The sequence below is a fragment of the Chrysochloris asiatica genome, unplaced genomic scaffold (genome assembly GCF_000296735.1).
Source record: "Chrysochloris asiatica unplaced genomic scaffold, ChrAsi1.0 scaffold00062, whole genome shotgun sequence".
NCBI lineage: Eukaryota > Metazoa > Chordata > Mammalia > Afrosoricida > Chrysochloridae > Chrysochloris > Chrysochloris asiatica.
Genome location: NW_006408580.1, coordinates 17,373,080 through 17,392,719, shown reverse-complemented (window position 1 = coordinate 17,392,719; position 19,640 = coordinate 17,373,080). Strand labels below are relative to the sequence as shown.

General features: G+C 41.5%; 2 pseudogenes; both read left to right on the top strand.

Annotated features, from left to right (window-relative positions):
• Positions 1-952: 952 nt before the first annotated feature.
• Positions 953-10,516, top strand: LOC102824734 (annotated as a pseudogene).
• Positions 10,517-13,474: 2,958 nt separating this feature from the next.
• LOC102824352 overlaps positions 13,475-19,640 on the top strand; it is a 10,948-nt pseudogene continuing 4,782 nt past the window's right edge.

Genomic DNA, 19,640 nt, shown 5'->3' with positions numbered 1-19,640 from the left:
TCAAGACTTGTGTTTTTTCTTATTCATTGCCTGGTTTTTGCATACATATGAAAATACCATGGTGCACCTTTATCCTCAAAGCAACACCTTTGCTTTTTAACAGCTTAAAGATGTATTTTGCTGCAGATTTGCCTACTGCAATATGCCTGATCCTTTTGGGTTTGTCAATTTTCTCTATCACTTTGCTGGTATTTATCACATTCATTTCTACTATAACATTTGGACTCCCGATGTGGCGCTGTAAGTTCAGCACTGGACTTCAAACCACATGTTCAGTTCAAAGCCATCAGCTGCTTTTGGGAAACATATCACACAGTCATATGAGTTGGAACAAACTCAAAGGCACTTAACAATGCCCAAACCATCTTTTTTATTTCTTTTTTTTCTACCGGATCTGGGTTTATTTTTCTAGTGTTTGTTTTAATTATTTACTTGTATGCAATTTTCTATAATCAATGAATTTGAGAAATTCCATATTAATTTTGCTCATGAGGAATCTATACATGGACCAAGAGGCAGTTGTTCAAACCAAACACGGGAACAATGAATGGTTTAAAATTAAGAAAGGTGTGCTACAAGGTTGTATTCTTTCACCATACTTATTCAACCTGTATGCTGAACAAATAATCCAAGAAGCTGTGTTACATGAAGAAAAACATGGCATCAGGATTGGAGGAAGACTCATTAACAACCTGCAATATGCAGATGATACAATCTTGCTTGCTGAAAGTGGAGAAGACTTAAAATACTTACAGATGAAGATCAAAGACCAAAGTCTTTAGTATGGATTGCATCTCAATGTAAAGAAAACAAAAATCCTCACCACTGGACTAATAAACAACATTCTTATCAATGGAGAAAAGATTGAAGTCATCAAGGATTTCATTCTTCTTGGATCAAGTATGAAACCCATGGAAGTAGCAGTGAAGAAATCAAACAGCTCTCAGGCAACATGGCGGGTGTGGCGGAGGCAGCAACCTCAGGGGGCCACCTGAATGGCGACTTGGACCCGGACGACAGTCAAGAAAAAAATATGGAAGAAGAAGAAGAGTAAAGGGTCCACTACAGGACAACAAGAAACTGATAAAGAATTAGGAGGCAGCAACCTCAGGGGGCCACCTGAATGGCGACTTGGACCCGGAGGCAGTCAAGAAAAAAATATGGAAGAAGAAGAAGAGTAAAGGGTCCACTACAGGACAACAAGAAACTGATAAAGAATTAGGAGCCTCAGTTAATGAGGTAACAAGACAATTGGAAAGACAAGCACTAGAAGAGAAAGTAAGAGATGATGATGAAGATGGGGATGGTGATGGAGATGGAGCAACTGGCAAGAAAAGGAAGAAGAAGAAACAACCAAAAGTTCAAACAGATCCTCCCTCAGTTCCAATATGTGACCTGTTTCCTAACAGTGTATTTCCTAAAGGACAAGAGTGTGAGTACCCACCCACACAAGATGGGCGAACAGCTGCTTGAAGAACTAGAAGTAAAGAAAAGAAAGCATTAGATCAAGCCTGTGAAGAGATTTGGAATGACTTTCGAGAAGCTACAGAAGCACATCAACAAGTTAGAAAATATGTTATGAGTTGGATCAAGCCTGGGATGACAATGATAGAAAGATATGAAAAGTTGGAAGACTGTTCACACAAACTAATCAAACAGAATGGCTTGAATGCAGGTCTGGCATTTCCTACTGGGGGTTCTCTCAATAACTGTGTGGCCCTCTAAACTCCCAATGCTGGTGACACAACAGTGTTACAGTATGATGACATCTGTAAGATAGACTTTGAAACACGCATAAGTGGTAGCATTATTGATTGTGCTTTTAGTCACTTTTAATCCCAAATATGATACAATGTTAAAAGCTGTAAAAGATGCCACTAACACTGGAATAAAGTGTGCTGGAATTAATGTTCGTCTGTGTGACGTCGGTGAGGCTATACAAGAAGTTATGGAATCCAATGAAGTTGAAATAGATGGGAAGACATATCAAGTAAAACCAATCCATAATCTAAATGTACATTCAATCGGGCCATATAGAATACATGTGGGGAAAACAGTGTCCATTGTGAAAGGAGGAGAGGCAACAAGAATGGAAGAAGGAGAAGTGTGTGCCATTGAAACTTTTGGTAACACAGGAAAAGGTGTGGTTCATGATGATATGGGATGCTCCCATTACATGAAAATTTTTGATGTTGGACATGTGTCAATAAGGCTCCCAAGAACAAAACACTTGCTGAGTGTCATTAATGAAAACTTTGGCACCCTCACCTTCTGCTGCAGAGGGATGGATGGCTTGGGAGAAAGTAAATGCTTGATGACTCTGAAGAATCTGTGTGAGTTGGGCATTGTAGATGCGTATCCACTGTTACGTGACATTAGAGGATCATATACAGTGCAATTTGAACATACCATACTGTTGCATCCAACATGTAAGAAGTGGTCAGCAGAGATTGTGAAGGTTGGAAATGTAAAGGTAGATGTTTTATAGCAAGGAGGGGAGTGATTAACTTTTCAGTTTAGGAGCGGAGGTCCCTAGGACCATCAAGGGAGAAGAGCAGAGAGCGGGACCCTACCCAGAGAAGCAGTGATGCCTGAAATGGAGGCAGAGATGATGACGCAGAGTGATGGAGCAGCTGGAGACTTTAGATCCAGAGAGGGAGAGCAACTGTGTGCTGAAGACCTGCAGGGTACGGGGGAAGGATTGCATGGAGGGGACTGTAACCATGTAAAACTAATGGTCTCCCATGTAAACTATCACATAATTCACAATAAAACATTTTTTTAAAAAAAGCTTAAAATTAAAAAAAAAAATCAATTGAACTCCTACATAAGGTAGGTGATCATTTTCCTTAATTATTTATTTAACTTTTAAAGCCTAAAAATCCCAAAGTTTAAAGATTTGTCGAAAGGAATATGAGCTATATTTTATCAGAAAATGTTTTAGATAGCTCTCCTTTTTTTTCTGAATAAAATTAGAATTACAACATGTTCATCTGTAGATGATTTTAAAAATATGTTTTCCTATCCATAAGGATAGTGTTAGATTGTACTTTTGGACTAAGAAAGAGCCTATAAAAAATTATTAAAAAGTCAGTATTGATCAAAAAAAAAAAAAAGAAGTGGTCAGCAGAGAAGATGATTATTAAATTTAGCTCAGAGACTACCACAACACCTTTATTTTCTAAGCTTTGTTGGAATACACTATACCAGATTTAATGAGCAACTTATTGTTTGTTGTAACAGTGGACCTATGTAATATTTTTATCCATGTTTAATACGTAATATGATCCAAGGAAAATCTTCTAATGTAATTAACCAAGGAAAAACTTTTCAGGACTTTCAAAAATGTTAACTTTTTCTCCCCAATCTAGGAAAATGCTAAAAAGCTCAAATTAGTTAGGAATGAGTTACACATTTTGTTTGGAACACTTACAAGATGCTTTTCAGATATTTATATCACTATATTTTTACTTGTTGTTGTTGTTAAGTGCCATCGAGTCGGGTCCGACTGCTTTGAATGACTACAACCAATTCTGCACCAATACCCTCTGGTGTTGCTTTTTAACCTTCCTGAAATCCATTTTCTGAAAAATAAAGACATTTTCACATCTGAGAGTTACACTATAAAAAAAAAAAAAAAAAGAAGAAGAAAGAAAGAAATTAAACAACGTATTGCATCAGGCAAATCTGCAACACAAAATCTTTGAAAGGGTTGATGAGCAAAGATGTCAGCTTGAGGACTAAGGGCTGCCTGACCCAAGTCATGGTTTTTTCAATAACCTCATATGCATGCGAAAGATGGACAGTGAATAAGGAAGACTGTAGAGGAATTGATGTTTTTGATTATGGTCTTGGAGGAGAATATTGAAAGTTCCATGGGCTGCCAAAAGAACCAATAGATAAGTTTTGGAAGAAGTGCAGCCAGAGTGTATCTTGGAAGCCAAGATGGCCAAACTTCATCTCTCATACTTTGGACATATTGTCAGGAGGGACCAGTCACTGGAGAAGGAAATCATGTTTGGTAAGTTGGAGGGTCAGAGAAAAAGAGAAAGACCCCCAATGAGATGAATTGGCAAAGTGGCAATATCAATGGACTCAAGCGTGGCAATAATAGTGAGGTTGGCCGAGGATAGGGCAGTTTTTCGTTTTGCTGTGCATAAGGTCGCTATGAGTCGATACTGACATACAACAACAAATATTTTGCTATGCCATCTTTCAGTTTCATTCCTCTATAAGAATTTCCTAATTTCCTGTTTGATTTCTCCCACTTACAGTCCAATCTACACTCAAGTGTAGTCTAGCTGTGTGAAATTTGGATACTGTAAAAAATATATATATATACTAGATGAGAAATCTATATTTTCTTTTAATCAAAATACACATTTCACAACGAATTAAAATTTGAATTCTTAACCTAATAATTTTTTTAAAGAATGCAGTTGCTCAAAATGCTAACCCCAAAGGTAGGAATCTGCATACCCAGGATCAAGCTTATTTCCTCTGTGTACTAAATTGATAGGAAATAACTTTCAAAAATGGGGGGGGGGGGATTAAAGGCCCAAAGTGGATAGCTTATAAGCTTTCATGTGTGTGCTTAGTTTCAGAACCAGGATTTAAGGTAGAATCCCTGCTGAATAGTTTTCCTTTTTCAGATGGATCTGGTGACAGGGGGTGGGGGATGATGGTGATAGGATTTTATGATTCAGTTGGGAGTAATTGTTATCAGGATTAATGGTGATTGTCATCACTGTAATTGTAGAAGATGTATAACTGAAAGGGGGGAGTAGTTAGTCTTTCATTTCAGGAACAGAACACCTAGGACCATCAAGAAGGAAGAGCATGAGTGCAGCATGAAATCCTACCCAGAAAAATGGTGACAGGAGAGACAGTGGGAGAGGAGAACACATAGAGAGTTAGAGCAGCTGAGAACTCTAGGCCCATGGACTGAGAAAGGCTGTGTGCCTGTGAGCAGGAGACTACCATGCAAAACGTGCCCTTTGGACAATTAAATGAATATATATTTTTGGTTTTGTATGTGTACATCAGGGTAGCTCTGGTAGCGTAGTGGTTACGAATCGGGCTGCGAACCTTAAGGTCAGCAGTTCGAAACTACCAGCCGCTCTGCGGGAGAAAGATGAGGCTTTCTACTCCCGTAAAGATTTACACCCTCGGAAACCCTGTACAGGGTCGCTATGGGTCGGACCCGACTCGATGGCACTTAACAACAACAACATGTGTACATCAAGTAGTTTTGCTTTGTTCATTTAAATAAAAATATATTCATTTAAGATATAAGACATATAAGGGAAGCCACACAGTAGAAGCAAAGTAACTCTTGTTACAGGGAAGGGAGTGTAGTCAATGCAGTGAAACTAAAGGCATGATCGCTTGAAAGTAAAAAAAAAAAAGAAAGAAAAGAAGTGATTTCTCAGGGTTAAAAGATTGAAGAAGTTTAAGGACTTTGAGATTTAAGTTAGATAACTGGGAAACACCACTGGCAATTATGAGGAAGAGTGTCTAAATATTGCTTTGAATTTGATCCCTAGTATTAAATGAACACTTCAATTGAAATTATTATTTTTTTTAATTGGAATGTAGTAGATGATATCAGAAGTAATAAAGGGTAATCTGTGCATGCAGAATGTATAGATATAAGAAAGATGATTAGAAAAGGACCCAGGAAGTAACAGCTGTTGTTGTTAAGTGCCATCGAGTCAGGTCCGGCCCATATCAACAATGTATATGCTTTTGAGGAGCGAGTGGTGGGTTTGAACTGCCGACCTTGGGGTACAAACTGACCTTGTGGTTCAGCACATTATTCTGCAGAGCCACACAGGACTCCCAGGAATCTAGGAAGCAGAGGTACAGGAGAGAAAAACTTACTGCTTTAACAATGTTGTTGTTAAGGGCGGTGGAGGCAGTTTCGACCCATAGCGACCCTGTATAGGGTTTCCAAGGAGGTGCTGGTGAGCTTGAACCACCGACTTTGCAGTTCAAACAGCTTTGCAATCTGGTACATTAACCCACAGCGCCATACCAGAAGTCCGCTGGCAGTGCTAAATTGGCAGTGATGCATCAGGAATTCAGGGTGAAGCAGTAGAGGGAAGTCAGTAATCACTGAGGTGGGAGATCATTCAGAGAAGTCACGAGGAGTCAGTGGAATTAGGATTTGAGATGACTCATTAAAATGTCACTTATCTGGAATGCTTCTTTCTTCTTTCCTTTCCTTACTTCCCTGTGCCATTCACTGAATTCCCTACAATAAGGTCTTCAAATATGTATTTTTAAAAATCTAGATGAGAAATCTGTATTTTCTTTTCATCAAAATACACATTTCCACAATGAATTAAGATATGAATTTCTTACTACCCTAGTCATTTTTTAAAAAGAATGCCAGTGGGGAGTTCAGGGGAAAATGGTGGAGTAGGCAGATGTACTGAGCAGACCCTGTGCAACAAAGATAGAAGAACAAGTAAAATAGATACAGATGGTGATCTTGGGACCCTGAGCTTCAGCAGATAGGAGAAAGAGGTGGATTGAGTCCCGACTGTAAGGAAAAGCTGATCAGGAGTAGCAGCGAGATAGAAAAACAGGCAGGCTGGCAGCTGGTGTGGAGCCTTGTGATCATCTTGAGATTGTTGATACAGCAACAATAGGCAAGAGTGGTACAGTTCTCCTTAGTTCCCATACCCCCCTTGTTGTCAGGGGTATAGTCAACCCAGTAGTCAGTGGCATACCTCTGTTGTAGCCTATTCTAGGGTTCTGGCACCAGGCATATCACCCCTTCTTCTAGTGGCATGTGAACCCAGCATGAACTATGCTACACAAAACACAAACACAGAACTGTGTTCTGTCGTGTCCGACAACTGGCTATGCTCCATGACCTGCACAGAGAGATTAAACCCCAGTATGAATGACGGCAGATTAGAAAAAAAGAAAGACACAAGACACAAAAAGAAAATAGTAAATTTGGGTCCAGGTTGGACACAGCACTCTGATGGAGATACTGTGACACAGACCTAGATTCAGCACGTTTATTATATACACATATCCAAGGAGAGTGCTGAGGGCAGGGGGAAGAATAACATCTGGTGTTACTGATGCATGCAGTAAGCGGGAGTTTATCAGAAGAATGCAGTTGCTAGGGAAAAAGAGATAGGGCAGCTAGATGTTTTTGCAGACTAAACTGAAGTCCATGGCTGGGTACAAGGAAAGACTTTGCAAATTCCTTGTCCCCTGAGGCAGGCTTGGAAAGTTCCTCAGGGTTCAGCCTGACCTGGGAGCAGCCCGATTTTCTGGACCATAACTGTTTAGTTGCAATTCTTTGGTTAAACTGCCCCCAAGGCTGAGACCGTCGGTTTAGTTGCTCCCAACATACTCAGACTTCCAGTCTCTATTACATCCACCAGGAAACAGATGGTGAGTGCCTGAGAACATAACACCATACCATTCATCAATTATACATAAATACAACAACAACAATACATGATCTTGCACAAAACAGACAATTTCAGTTTCCATAAAGAAACAAGACAGAGTGCCTCAAACAAGTGACCAAAATACAGAACCAGAAAATATAATCCCAGAAATGGTATGAGAACAACTTGATAAGGAATTTAAAGGAAGACTATTTAGGTACCTTCGATGAATTAGGAGAAATATCTTATGAAGCAAGGCAAAATTCAGGAAAACACTTTTAGAACAAACTGACAAAATGAATGAAAAATTAGAAACCATACAAAAAGAACAATTAGAATGTGAGAAGATTAATATTAAGACTTCAGTAATAGATTGAAAGGACAAAGAAGTTCAATTGAATCAATGGAAGGCCAAATAAGTGATCTTAAAGACAAATCTTCAATATTAATCTTTGAGAGGTACAATCAGAAAAAAAGAACAAAAACATCTGAAGAAAGCCTCAGATTTTGTGGGACACTATCAAGAGGAGAATATTGAAAGTGCTATGGTCTACCAAAAGAACCAATAGATCTGTTTTGGAAGAAGTGCAGTCAGAGTGTTCCTTGGGGGCCAAGATGGCCAAACTTCGTCTTTCATACTTCGGACATATTGTCAGAAGGGGCCAGTCTCTGGAGAAGGATATCATGTTTGCTAAGGTGATGGGTCAGAGAAAAAGAGGAATACCCCCAACGAGATGGATTGGCCAAGTAGCAGCATCGATGGACTCAAGCGTGGCAACATTAGTGAGGTTGGCCCAGGATCGGGCAGTTTTTCATTCTGCTGTGCATAAGGTCGCTATGAGTTGGTACCAACTCGATGGTACCTAACAACAACAGCAACAATCAAGAGGAATAATTTATATGTGGTTGGAATTCCAAGACAGGAAGAGATCCACCTCCCCCCCCAAAAAAAACCCAGTACAGGAATTTGTCCAAGAGTTGCTACCCTAATTTATGAAAGATAAGAAAATCGCAGTTCAAGAATTCAAACGAACTCCAAACAGATTCGATTCCAAAGAGTATCATCAAGACATATAATCAAACTTTTCAAAACCAAGACAAGGTAAAAAATTTGACAGCAACTCAGGAATAATGAAAAGCTAATTACAAAGGAGAACTAATAAGACTGATTTCTGATTTCTCAGCAGAAACCATTCAGGAACGACAATGGGGTCACGTATGTAAACCTATGGGAAAAAAATCATCTCCTAAGAATCATTTTGTTGTTGTTGTTATTGTTCAGGGCCATCAAGTTGGTTACAACCCATACTGAGCCTATATAGGGTTTCTGAGGAGCAGCTGTTTGAGTTTGAACTGCCAACTTTGTGGTTCAAACAGATGTTGTGGTCGTGTGCTTATCACACAGCACCAAACCAGGACTGCACCAGGAATCATATACCCAGCAAAATTGAGCATCAAATATGATGGCAAAATTGGGACATACTTAGATGAACAGAAATTAAAAGAATTTGCACAAACCACAACAACCTTACAAAAATTGCTAAACAGAGTTCATTGGACAGAGAACAGACAACAATCTGAGACCCCCAGAACTCAATCCAAATATAGAAGTATTCAAAGTAAAACAAATCTACAAGATTGAAAATAGGGAATCAGAGATGTCAGTTTGCAACACAAAAAAAAAGAAAAAGAGGGAATAATGTAGTTATAGAACGAACAAATAAAGGTGTAATCGAGTAGATTTCAAGAAAAAACAAACCTTAATTGTATCCCTAAAACTAGACCTAGCTTTACTCCTAACTTTAGTCCAACCCCTACCGTTAATGTTGACCCTTGTTGTTGTTGTTGTTGTTAACTGCCATCGAGTCGGGTCCGACCCATAGCAACCCTGTACAGGGTTTCCGAGGGTGTAAATCTTTACGGGAGTTGAAAGCCTCATCTTTCTCCCGCGGAGCGGCTGGTAGTTTCGAACCGCTGACCTTAAGGTTCGCAGCCCGATTCGTAACCACTACCTACCAGAGCTCCCTAGTCTGAACTATAACCCTAACTCCTTATTGCTACAATCCCCTTTCCCAAATAATAAAGATTGTTCACTTTCTGATTTTTACTTATTTAAAACTCTCTTTGGGAAATTTTATACTTTAAAACCTCTGTCAAACCTATGTATATACATTTGTGGATATACTCCCACCCATCCAGCTTGTGAGTCTAGGCATTCACCCACCCATAGATCACCATTATTGCAGGACTGTGTATACAACAGTATTTTCCTCCACTACACCTTCCTGTGTCCTCCCCTGCCTCCATCATTTGTTTTTTTTTTGCCAACCAACCTTCCTCTTATTGTACATTTTAATACCAATTACTATGTATCTTTTTAGTTTTCTGTACAGGAGAAAAAAGTCTATTTAAAGTATCTGAAAACTATAGGTCATTGTTTTTTTGTTTTTCTTTTTTTCTTGGAAGAAGTAAAACTTCATTATCACTACAAAGTGATGTGAATGGGATCACATACTGGATGGTCTTGAGTAGAGTGGGTGAAAAATGTGGAACAAAAGTTAGGGAATGCAAATACATCTGCATATTTGAAGAAACAAGAGAAGCTTTTAACTACTAATTTTAAAACTTTGTGTTTGTTGTTATCAATTAAAAATTATTAAAGTACAACTTTTTAGGCATCTGTAGCTCTGGTAGCATAGTGGTTACAAATCAGGCTGTGATCCTCAAGGTCAGCAGTTCAAAACTACCAGCTGCTCCACGGGAGAAATATGAGGCTTTCTGCTCCTGTAAAGATTTACAGCCTCGGAAATCCTGTACAGGGTCGCTATGAGTCAGAACCAACTCCACGGCACATAACAACAACAACAAGCTCTGGTTGGAGGAAAGGTGTGGTAGGAGTAGGAACATACATACCCCTGGTAGACAGAAGGAAGGGCAACTCACAACCAATTACCAGGTCACCAAAAGACGAAATTAAGCCTGTCCCTCTTCCACTTTTACGTATCTTTCAGAAACGTAAGGAAATAAAACCTAAACCAAAACTAACTGGGGAAAACTTAGCTACGGTGCAGTGGAATAGGCAGAAATGTGGGCACTGAGAGGTAAACGCAGGGTAAGTCCCTCCCTCATCTCCTAGTCAGCCCCAGACATAAAAAGGAAACTAAAAAAAAATTTTGAGGAGGGTCCCCAGGCAAATGAACGGGACCTCTTAAAAGCAGCCTTCAAGGTCTATAATGGTAGAGAAGAACAGGAAAAACAGGATAAGGCCCAAAGAGACAAGGTGAAATACCTATTACTGGCCAATGCTCTACAGGGTTCCAGACCATCAAAGGGGTATAACAGGATACCCTCTGGGGCACTGCCTGGGCCCTGCTTCAAGTGTAAGCAAGAGAGTCATTGGGCAAAATAATGCCCCAACCTTCATCCTCCTGGCCCATGCCCTGCCTGAAAACAGAAGGGACATTGGAATGTTGATTGCTCCTTTCTCCAGAGAGGGAAGGGATCAATAGCTCCCCAGTCCCCATCAAGCAAAGGGGTTTGTTCCACCAGAGCTTCTAGGACTGGCCACAGAGGATTGAAGGTGCCCGGGATCGCCGGCCCCCACGGAAATAACTCACAGCAAACCCATGTTTCAGGTAAGCCAGTCTCTTTTCTTTTACATACCGGGGCCACTTACTCAGCTCTACCAGAATGTTCAGGGTGGGAACACCCTACCCCTACATTAATAGTTGGGGTTGACGGAGTCCCTACTTGGCCTGTCATCACAGAACCCCCAGCATGCTCACCTCATGACACCCCATTCACACACGCCTTTCTAGTCCTACCCAAGTGTCCTACACCAATCCTAGGATGAGACATTTTAGCCAAGTTCAAATCTGCCCTCATACTATACCCTATTACAACTGCCACGCCTACCTCATCGCCTGGCTTGTTCTTGCTGTATGCTGCATCAGATTCTAAGCACTGGCTAAAGACCTCTCTAACCTCAATCTCTCACCCAGTACCTTCCTTCAATATGTGGATGACCTACTTCTATTAGGTCTCCACACCACCTCCATCATCTACTCACCCACAAAGCAGTCTCAAACCTCTCCCCTTTACGCCTTCAATTATTCCATATGATTTTCATTGAAAATCCCAACTTTAAATTAGAATCTTGCCCCCCTTCTCAACCCTACCTCCCTCCTCCCTATAATCACAAGGGATCTCTCTCACTTATGTACTGAAGCTCTATATCATCTCCCTCCTCTATACCACATCTCCTCCACCCAGCTGTCCCAGTCCCACCCAGGTCATACATGGTTCATCGATGGCAGTTCCACCACTTTACCTACAGGCCAATGCCAGACCGGCTACGCCATTGTATCCTCAAATAGGGTATTTGAAGCCACGTCTCTTCCCTTTAATACAACCTCCCAAAAGGCTCCCTTATAAACAACAGTCCCCTAGTCTTACAACTACTTGAAGCAGCAAAACTCCCAACACAAGCATAAGTCCTACACTATAGGAGTCATCAATCCACCAATGACCCCATCTCACAGGGAAAAAACAAGGCCGACCGCAAAGCAAAACGAGCGGCCATGCTCCCACCTCCATCCACACAAATGCTTGCTGCTCTCCCTATAACATCCCTCTATAACCTCCTTGAAACACAGGAATGGCTCAAACAGGGAGCCACACTCTCTGGGGACTGGCTTCTTCTCAAGGGACTGTACATTCTTCTCAGGTCACAGGTCACAGTCCACACGCATCCTCATGAATACCTCCCAACCACCTCACCCCCACTTGCTGACTATATCCCAACCCTAAGTATGGTCCATCATTTGTTGCGAACCCACACAGACCAATTTTTACCCAAACCCCACCAAGTCCAACCTGGTGACCAGATGGGTCAGGATCTCCAATGGTTCTTTCCAAGGGCTAATGTTCCTGACACTATCCTGCTCTGGATCAAAGACCTAGTTCTCCAGGGCACTGTCTCTGACCTCTCACCAGATGAAAGCTCTCTGCTGACAAGTCTTTCTCCTCTCCTGGCTAGCCCTATCTCCACATACTCCCTTAGACATACCTCCATGTCAACTTGCCACGTGGCCTTCCTCGCTTATAGTGGGACTTGTCATCATCCCAGTATGCTCTCTATACTCTTTATCTCAACCTTGATGATCAGATCGTGCCTTAGCCAAAATGGCAAAACATGCTCAACCCCTCATATAGCCACGGATTGCTCCAGTGTCTTGACCTTTATGCACTCTGTTTGCTATCTGGGACAAACACCTGTCATCAAGCAGTTTTATGGAATCAGAGTATGGTACCTGTCCAAACTCTCTAATTGCATGGCTTCCCAATCCACAGCTTGCAAAAGGTGGTGCAACAAGCCTGTCTGCTGGACATATCAAACCCAAATAGGGATGTCAGATGGAGGTTGCAGATGCAGGATCAGTGTAGAAGCTGGGACTGTGAACAAGACTAGATCCTGACAGCATCCACCAAGCCCATTGCACCCTAATCACCTAAATAAAAACCATATTCAATAAAACCTCATGCTGAGTTTCTTTGCCCTACAGCGACCTGGGGTACTCAACCACAGCCATTCCCACCAACCCAGTCCCTAAATCATATCCTTATACAACTACCATCCACCACACAGGACCTCTCCTCACAGAGATTAGCCTCAGTAATTCCACCAACCTCACCTGCATAACTACAACAACATCACTAATCTTTCCTCCCTCTCCCTTCCAAACTCCTGGTGCACTGACATAACAAAGGTAAGCAACCCAACATGTGGGCCAAAAGGAATACTTTTCTTATGTGGAAAAGATTATCAAATGCCTACCCGTACAACACTGTGGGGCCACATATTTAATCTTTGAGGCCTGAATCTTAACCCCGTCTGATATGGATACCATATTCCTCCCTTCTCATCGTACTCACTGAGCAATAGGGATAGCCATAGGAATAGGAATTGCAACCTGCTGGGAGTGTGAACTGGAGTGGGAGGAATAGGAACATCCATACATCTATTCCAAAGATTATCAGAAGCTCTGAACGGGGACATGGAGAGGGTAACAGACAACCCTCCTTGCCTTACAAAATCAAGTTAACTCACTAGCTGAGGTAGTACTCCAAAACCGACGTGGTTTAGACCTCCTCATGGCTGAGAAAGGAGGAATATGCCAGACCCTAGGTGAGGAATGCTGTTATTTTGTCAATGGAGCTGACATAGTCCTCAGCAAGGTAAAAGAAGGAAAAGACAGAATTCACACTAGGCAATCAAAACCAGCCAACTATGGTTGGACCCTAATGTGCTCTTGGTGGCCTTGGCTCTTCCCTTTCCAAGGGCCATTAATTATAATCCTCCTGATACTGTTATTTGGCTCCTGCCTGTTTCTCTGTCTTCAAATTTTTTCTTAAGGAACGCATGAGGGCCTTCACAAACCAGACGGTGGGCGAATTCTTTATGGCCAGATACCAACCGCTGCCAAGCAACAGGACCAGCCAGCAAGAAGAACACGCCAGATACATAGTTCCCTCCTCTTCGCCCCTTCCAGCAGGAAGCAGCTCCAGAAGAGATGGCCCCCCCACCCCCGTACCTATAACAACAAATGTCTGGAATGATAGAATTTCTCATCCACGTGCATAATAAAATGGCTGCTTGCCATGCTTTCACTCTCCCTCCAGGAACCACTCTTCCAACCTACGGGAACTTCCTCTCTCCCTACCTGCACGGCTTCCCTAGTCAACCTATCATTTACCTCCACTAATCTCAACCCCGCCCTCCTCTTTAAGCAGTATAAAAGTCCTTCCCCAGCCAATACTCGTTCTCTCTCTCTCTCCTTCTGACCTCCAATAAAGCCTTACACGTGGGTGTTTGTGTTCCAGCTCATTCCATATCACAGCAGTCCAGTGCTTATTCTACAGTGCCACACCAGGACTTGAAATGGAGCATAGGAGGAAAAAAACAAAATAAAGGATATGTTATTTAAAGAAAGCAGTGAGTTCAAAAATTGAGCCTCACTTGCCTTGAAATGACTGCCATACAGTCATTTGGAGAATAAGGTTTGTTCTGGGTGATTAAGGCCATCAAACTCTCGAAGAACAAGTGTCAGTATGTGAAGTAATCAAGCTGCAATGACTGAGTAACAGCAGTTCAGCAGTGGCTCTGAGTGGTGAAAGGAAAGTGGCGTGTATGCATGCACTGGTGCATCTGTGTGGAAATGATGCCAGCGCCACATCCTCAGTGCTGATTATGTCTGCAATTCTTTCCCCACTTGGACAAAATTCCCAAGAACTGCTCATTTTTATTTCGGGTTTTTTTAGAGGAACATAAAATTCTGTATTTATTGAAGTAAAAGATAAATAAATTCCCCTATATGTACCAGTCCTGGTGTGGTGCTGTAGGATAAGTACTGGACTGCTAACTATGAAGTTGGAAATTCATACCTACTGACTGTTCACTGGAAATCCCATAGAGGGTCACTGTATGTCGGAACTGACTCAACAGCACATAATATGTACAATCAAATCATAAAATTATCCAACATTATCATTAATATCACACAAGTACAATTTTGATAAAGATAAATAAAAATGGCTGCAGCAGTACCTCAACAAGGAACTGTCAAAAATTTAAGCCAGATTCAGAAGAGGATGGGGAATGAAGGATATCACTGTTGACATCAGATAGATCTTGACTGAAAGCAAAGAATAGCAGAAAGATGTTTACTTGTACTGTGTCAGTCATAATAAACTATAGATAAAATTGTGAACAATAAGCATACCAGAACACTAAATTGCGCTCATGAGGAAACTGTCCATAAACCAAGAGTCAGTTCTTCAAACAAAACAAGGGGATACCACCTGGTTTAAATAAGGAAAGGTGTCCATCAGACTTCCATCATGTTTATTTAATCTGTATGCTTAGCAAATAATTCAACAACAACAAGAAAGTAACATCAGGTTTGGAGGATTAACAGGCTATGAGATGCAGATGAAATAATCTTGTTTACTGAAAGTAAAAAGAACTTGAAGCACTTAACAATGAAGATCAAAGACCACAGCCTTCAGTATGGATTATACCTTAATGTAAAAAAAGATTAAAAAAAAAAAACATCCTGGCAACTGGATCAATAAACAACATCATGATAAACAGAAACGATGGGTGTTGTCAAGAATTTCGTTTTTCTTGGATCCAAAACCAACACCCGTCGAAGCAGCAATCACAAAATCAAACGACATATTACATTGGACAAATATGCTGGAAAAAACCCCCAAAACTCTTTAAAGTGTTAAAGAGCTAAGGTGAGTACTAAAATGTGCCTGACACAAACCATGATATTTTAAATCATCTCATATGCATGTGGAAGTTGAACAATAAAGAAGGAGAATAGGAAAAGATTTGATGCATTTGAATTAGGGTGCTGTTCTTCCAGAAAAACAAACAAATCTATGTTGGAAGAACTGCCAGAATGATCCGTAGAAGCAAGGATGGCAAGACCTCCCACATACTTTGGACGTATTTTCAGGAGAGACCAGTCCCTGGAAAGGACATCATGCTAGGTCCTGTCCCAGCCTCACAATTGTTGTTATGTGTGAGCTCACTGGTGCAGTCACTGTGTCACTCCATCTCTTTGAAAGGCTTCTTTTTTGCTGATGCTATACTTTACTATACGGCCTTGGAAACCCTGTACAGGGTCGCTATGGGTCGGAATCGACTCAACAGCACTTAACAACAACAACAACATACTTTACTAAACATGTCCTTCTCCAGGGATTGGCCCCTCTTAAAAAACAAACATCTAAAGGAGACCCACTCCAGGTGTCCCTTCATTACATGCCCAAATATATAATAAAGTGTCACCATCCTTGCTTCTAAGAAGCATTCTGACTGCACTTCTCCCAAGTCAGATTTCTTTGTTCTTCTGGCAGTGTGTGGTATAGTCAGTATTCTTTGGCAACACCATAAATCGAAGGCACCAATTCTTCTTCAGTGTTCCTTATTCAATGTCCAGCTTTCATATGCTTATGAAGAGACTAAAAAACACCATGATTTGGGACAGGCCCACAGTCTTGAATATGATATCTTTGTTCTCTAACACTTTTGCAGCTGATTTGGCCAATTCAATACATCCTTTGATTTCTTGACTACTGAGCTCACGGGTGTGGATTGTGAATCCAAACAAAATAAATTCCTTGACAAGTTCAATATTTTCTCCATTTATAGGATAAGTGCAGGACTGCAAGGTCAGTTTGAACCACAAGGTCGACGGTTCAAACTCACCAGTTGTTCCTCAGAAGCCCTAGTCTGGGTCGCTATGAGTTGGAACAAACTTGCTGACACTTGACAACAGTCTTTATGTTGCTTATTGGTCCAGTTGTAAAGTTTTTTGTCTCTTTATATTAAGGTGTAATCCATACTGAAGGCCAAATAATTGGCAAATCTTTAAAAATGAACAGTAACAACCATGAGGAATGTATTATTCAGAACAATCAACCCTAAAAGACCATTCACATGCTTGTGAATTTTCCAGACTCATTAAACTTACCTACCCCTCCCACACACATGCATACACACATATGCCCACACACACTCCTGCATTTCAATAGACATAGCTAGTTACAAAAGTTATCACACTCAAGAGTCATACTGTAGATAGAGGAACACAGAGTATAGAATAGATACAAGATAGTTTGGGTGCTGGGGGGTGCATACACTACAAGTGGGAAGGGAAAGGAAAAATAAAGCAGATGGGAGAATAGCTAGGCAGGTTTACATGGCCTAAATGGGATAGAGGTAAATAATGATCTAAGCACAAACGTGGAACATCAGGGCTGGTGGGTACAAAGATTGAGGCATGGTGTGAATGGGTAAAAGTGGGGAAATGATGTCAAGATGCTTGGCTGTCTTTTGAATCTTGGTTTCCCTTGCCTACTATTATAAAATAAACACTTGAACGGGAGAGAAAGAAATAGCCAGAAACATCACCAGAGAAAGCTTGTAAGTCCGTCTTCAGCCTATAACTGTTTGGAATAACTAAAATGGGGCTAGAACTTGCCCAGTGAAGGAGGCTCCCTGCAGAGCCTTTGCATTGCACAAAACCATAATCTTCTGAAGTGGGACATTCCCATGTGAAAGGACAAGCAGACCAGTCTGGAGCAGCTAGAAGAACAAAAGATACTTCTTGAAAGAAAGACCAGCAGAAAAAAAAAGCCAACAAAAACAATAACAGAAGTCCAATTGACTACTACAAGAACAAGCAAGTTGTTCTCCAGGGAGCCATCAAGTCTAGTGGTCAGGTCCCCTCAAGGTAAATTCCCTTCCAATACTGAAACTCAAATGGAATAGACTAGCAGGCATATGGGGGAACACAGCAATGAAGTTGTGAACTAAGTCCGACCACATTCAATAGACTCCTGTTAACCTGGATTGAGACTTGGTTAACCAGCAGTATGAAGAGATCTGGGGACTCCTGGGCCCAGGGGCAGGGAATTGGCTCCAGAGGATTAGAATGGAGTGTGAAGCATCCAGCTGATATGAAGTGAGGTGAGATGCACAAGAACACACACACTTGCAGATAGTACCCATTTGACCTGGCATCCATGGCTAGTTGATCAGAACATGACTAAAGGAAGAAAGAAGAGGGAAGAAAAAAAAAAAAAAGGTGTAACCCACTATAAGTGGATGATCTTGATTTATGCTTGTGGATACAGTATGACAAAGGAGCGGACAAATCTCTACAGTGAGGATCATTCCCATCCCCTTGGTACACAGGGTCAACAGGGAGGGGGAATTTAGACATTGACTACCCCAAATGGGGGAACTACAAAGGCAAGAAGTGACTGTCTTACAAGCTCTCAATAGGGAACCTAGCTCCAGAGGATACAGGAAATGGTCGAACCTCAATTGAATAGTTTCCAACCTGTCTGGATGGGGTTGATAAAAGGTGAGGGGGAAAGGACTCCTGTGGTTCAATAGGGAATGATTGCTATCAGGTCTGACAGTGAGTGTTGGAAAGGTAAATGTAAATGTTTGGTAACAAAAGGAGGGGAGCAGCTGATTTTGCAGTCTAGGAGCAGAGATCCCTGGAACCATAAAGGGAGAAAAGTGAAGTGCTAGACCTTGTCTGGAGAGGCAGTGACACTAGGGATGGAGGCAGAGGTGATGACATGGACAGAAGGAGCAGATCTGGGAACTCTAGAATAAGGGAGAGAGAGGGGTTGTGTGCTGGCAGCCAGGGGCAGGTGTGTAGTATGTACCCTTTGGGTGTTTGATGATGCATGCAGGGGATTGTGATCATTGCAATGAAACAAAGTACGATAGGATGAATGTAAAGATAATGTTCACCCATGTAAATTAACACATGGTGGTGGTGGTGGTGTGCTGTGGAGTTGGTTCCAACTCATAACAATCCTGTACAGGGTTTCTGAGGCTGTAAATCTTCACAGGAGCAGAAAGCCTCATCTTTCTCCCATGGAATGGCTGGAATTTCGAACTGCTGACCTTGAGGTTCACAGCTTGATTTGTAACCACTACGCTACCAGAGTTCCTTAAACTAACGAATAATGCACACAAACACACAAAAGAGTCATACTGTAGTTATAGTCTTCCTGACTCAAATGTAATTTTCCAGGAGTCCTGGTGTGGCACTGGAGGTTAATGTGTTAGACTGCAATGCCAGCTTGAACCATAAGATCGACAGTTTAAGTTCACCAGCAACCTTGGAAACCCTAAACAGGGTCGCTATGGGTTGAAATAGACTTGATGGCGGTTAATAACAACAACATTACCTAGTTAGAATAAGCACTAGACTGTCAACTGCAAAGCTGGCTATTCAAACCCAGCGGCCGCTCCTCAGAAACCTTCTACAGGGCCAATGTGAGTCCGAACTGACTCAAAGGCACTTAACAACAACAAAAGTTGCCTAGCAATGATGCTGCTAGTCCACTTTTATCAGATTTTCTGGGAAGAAGTTGGGAATGATAACAAAAGGTCAATTAATTTCCCACATCCAATCACAATATCAGGGTAGGCCAACGGCATAGTAATATCCATATTTGCATGGCTTAGCATAATGGAGGTTGTCTCTTCTCAGACTATGTTGTTGTTGTTGTTATGTGCCGTAGAGTCGGTTCTGACCCATAGCGACCCTGTACAGGGTTTCCGAGGGTGTAAATCTTTACGGGAGTAGAAAGCCTCATCTTTCTCCCGCGGAGCAGCTGGTA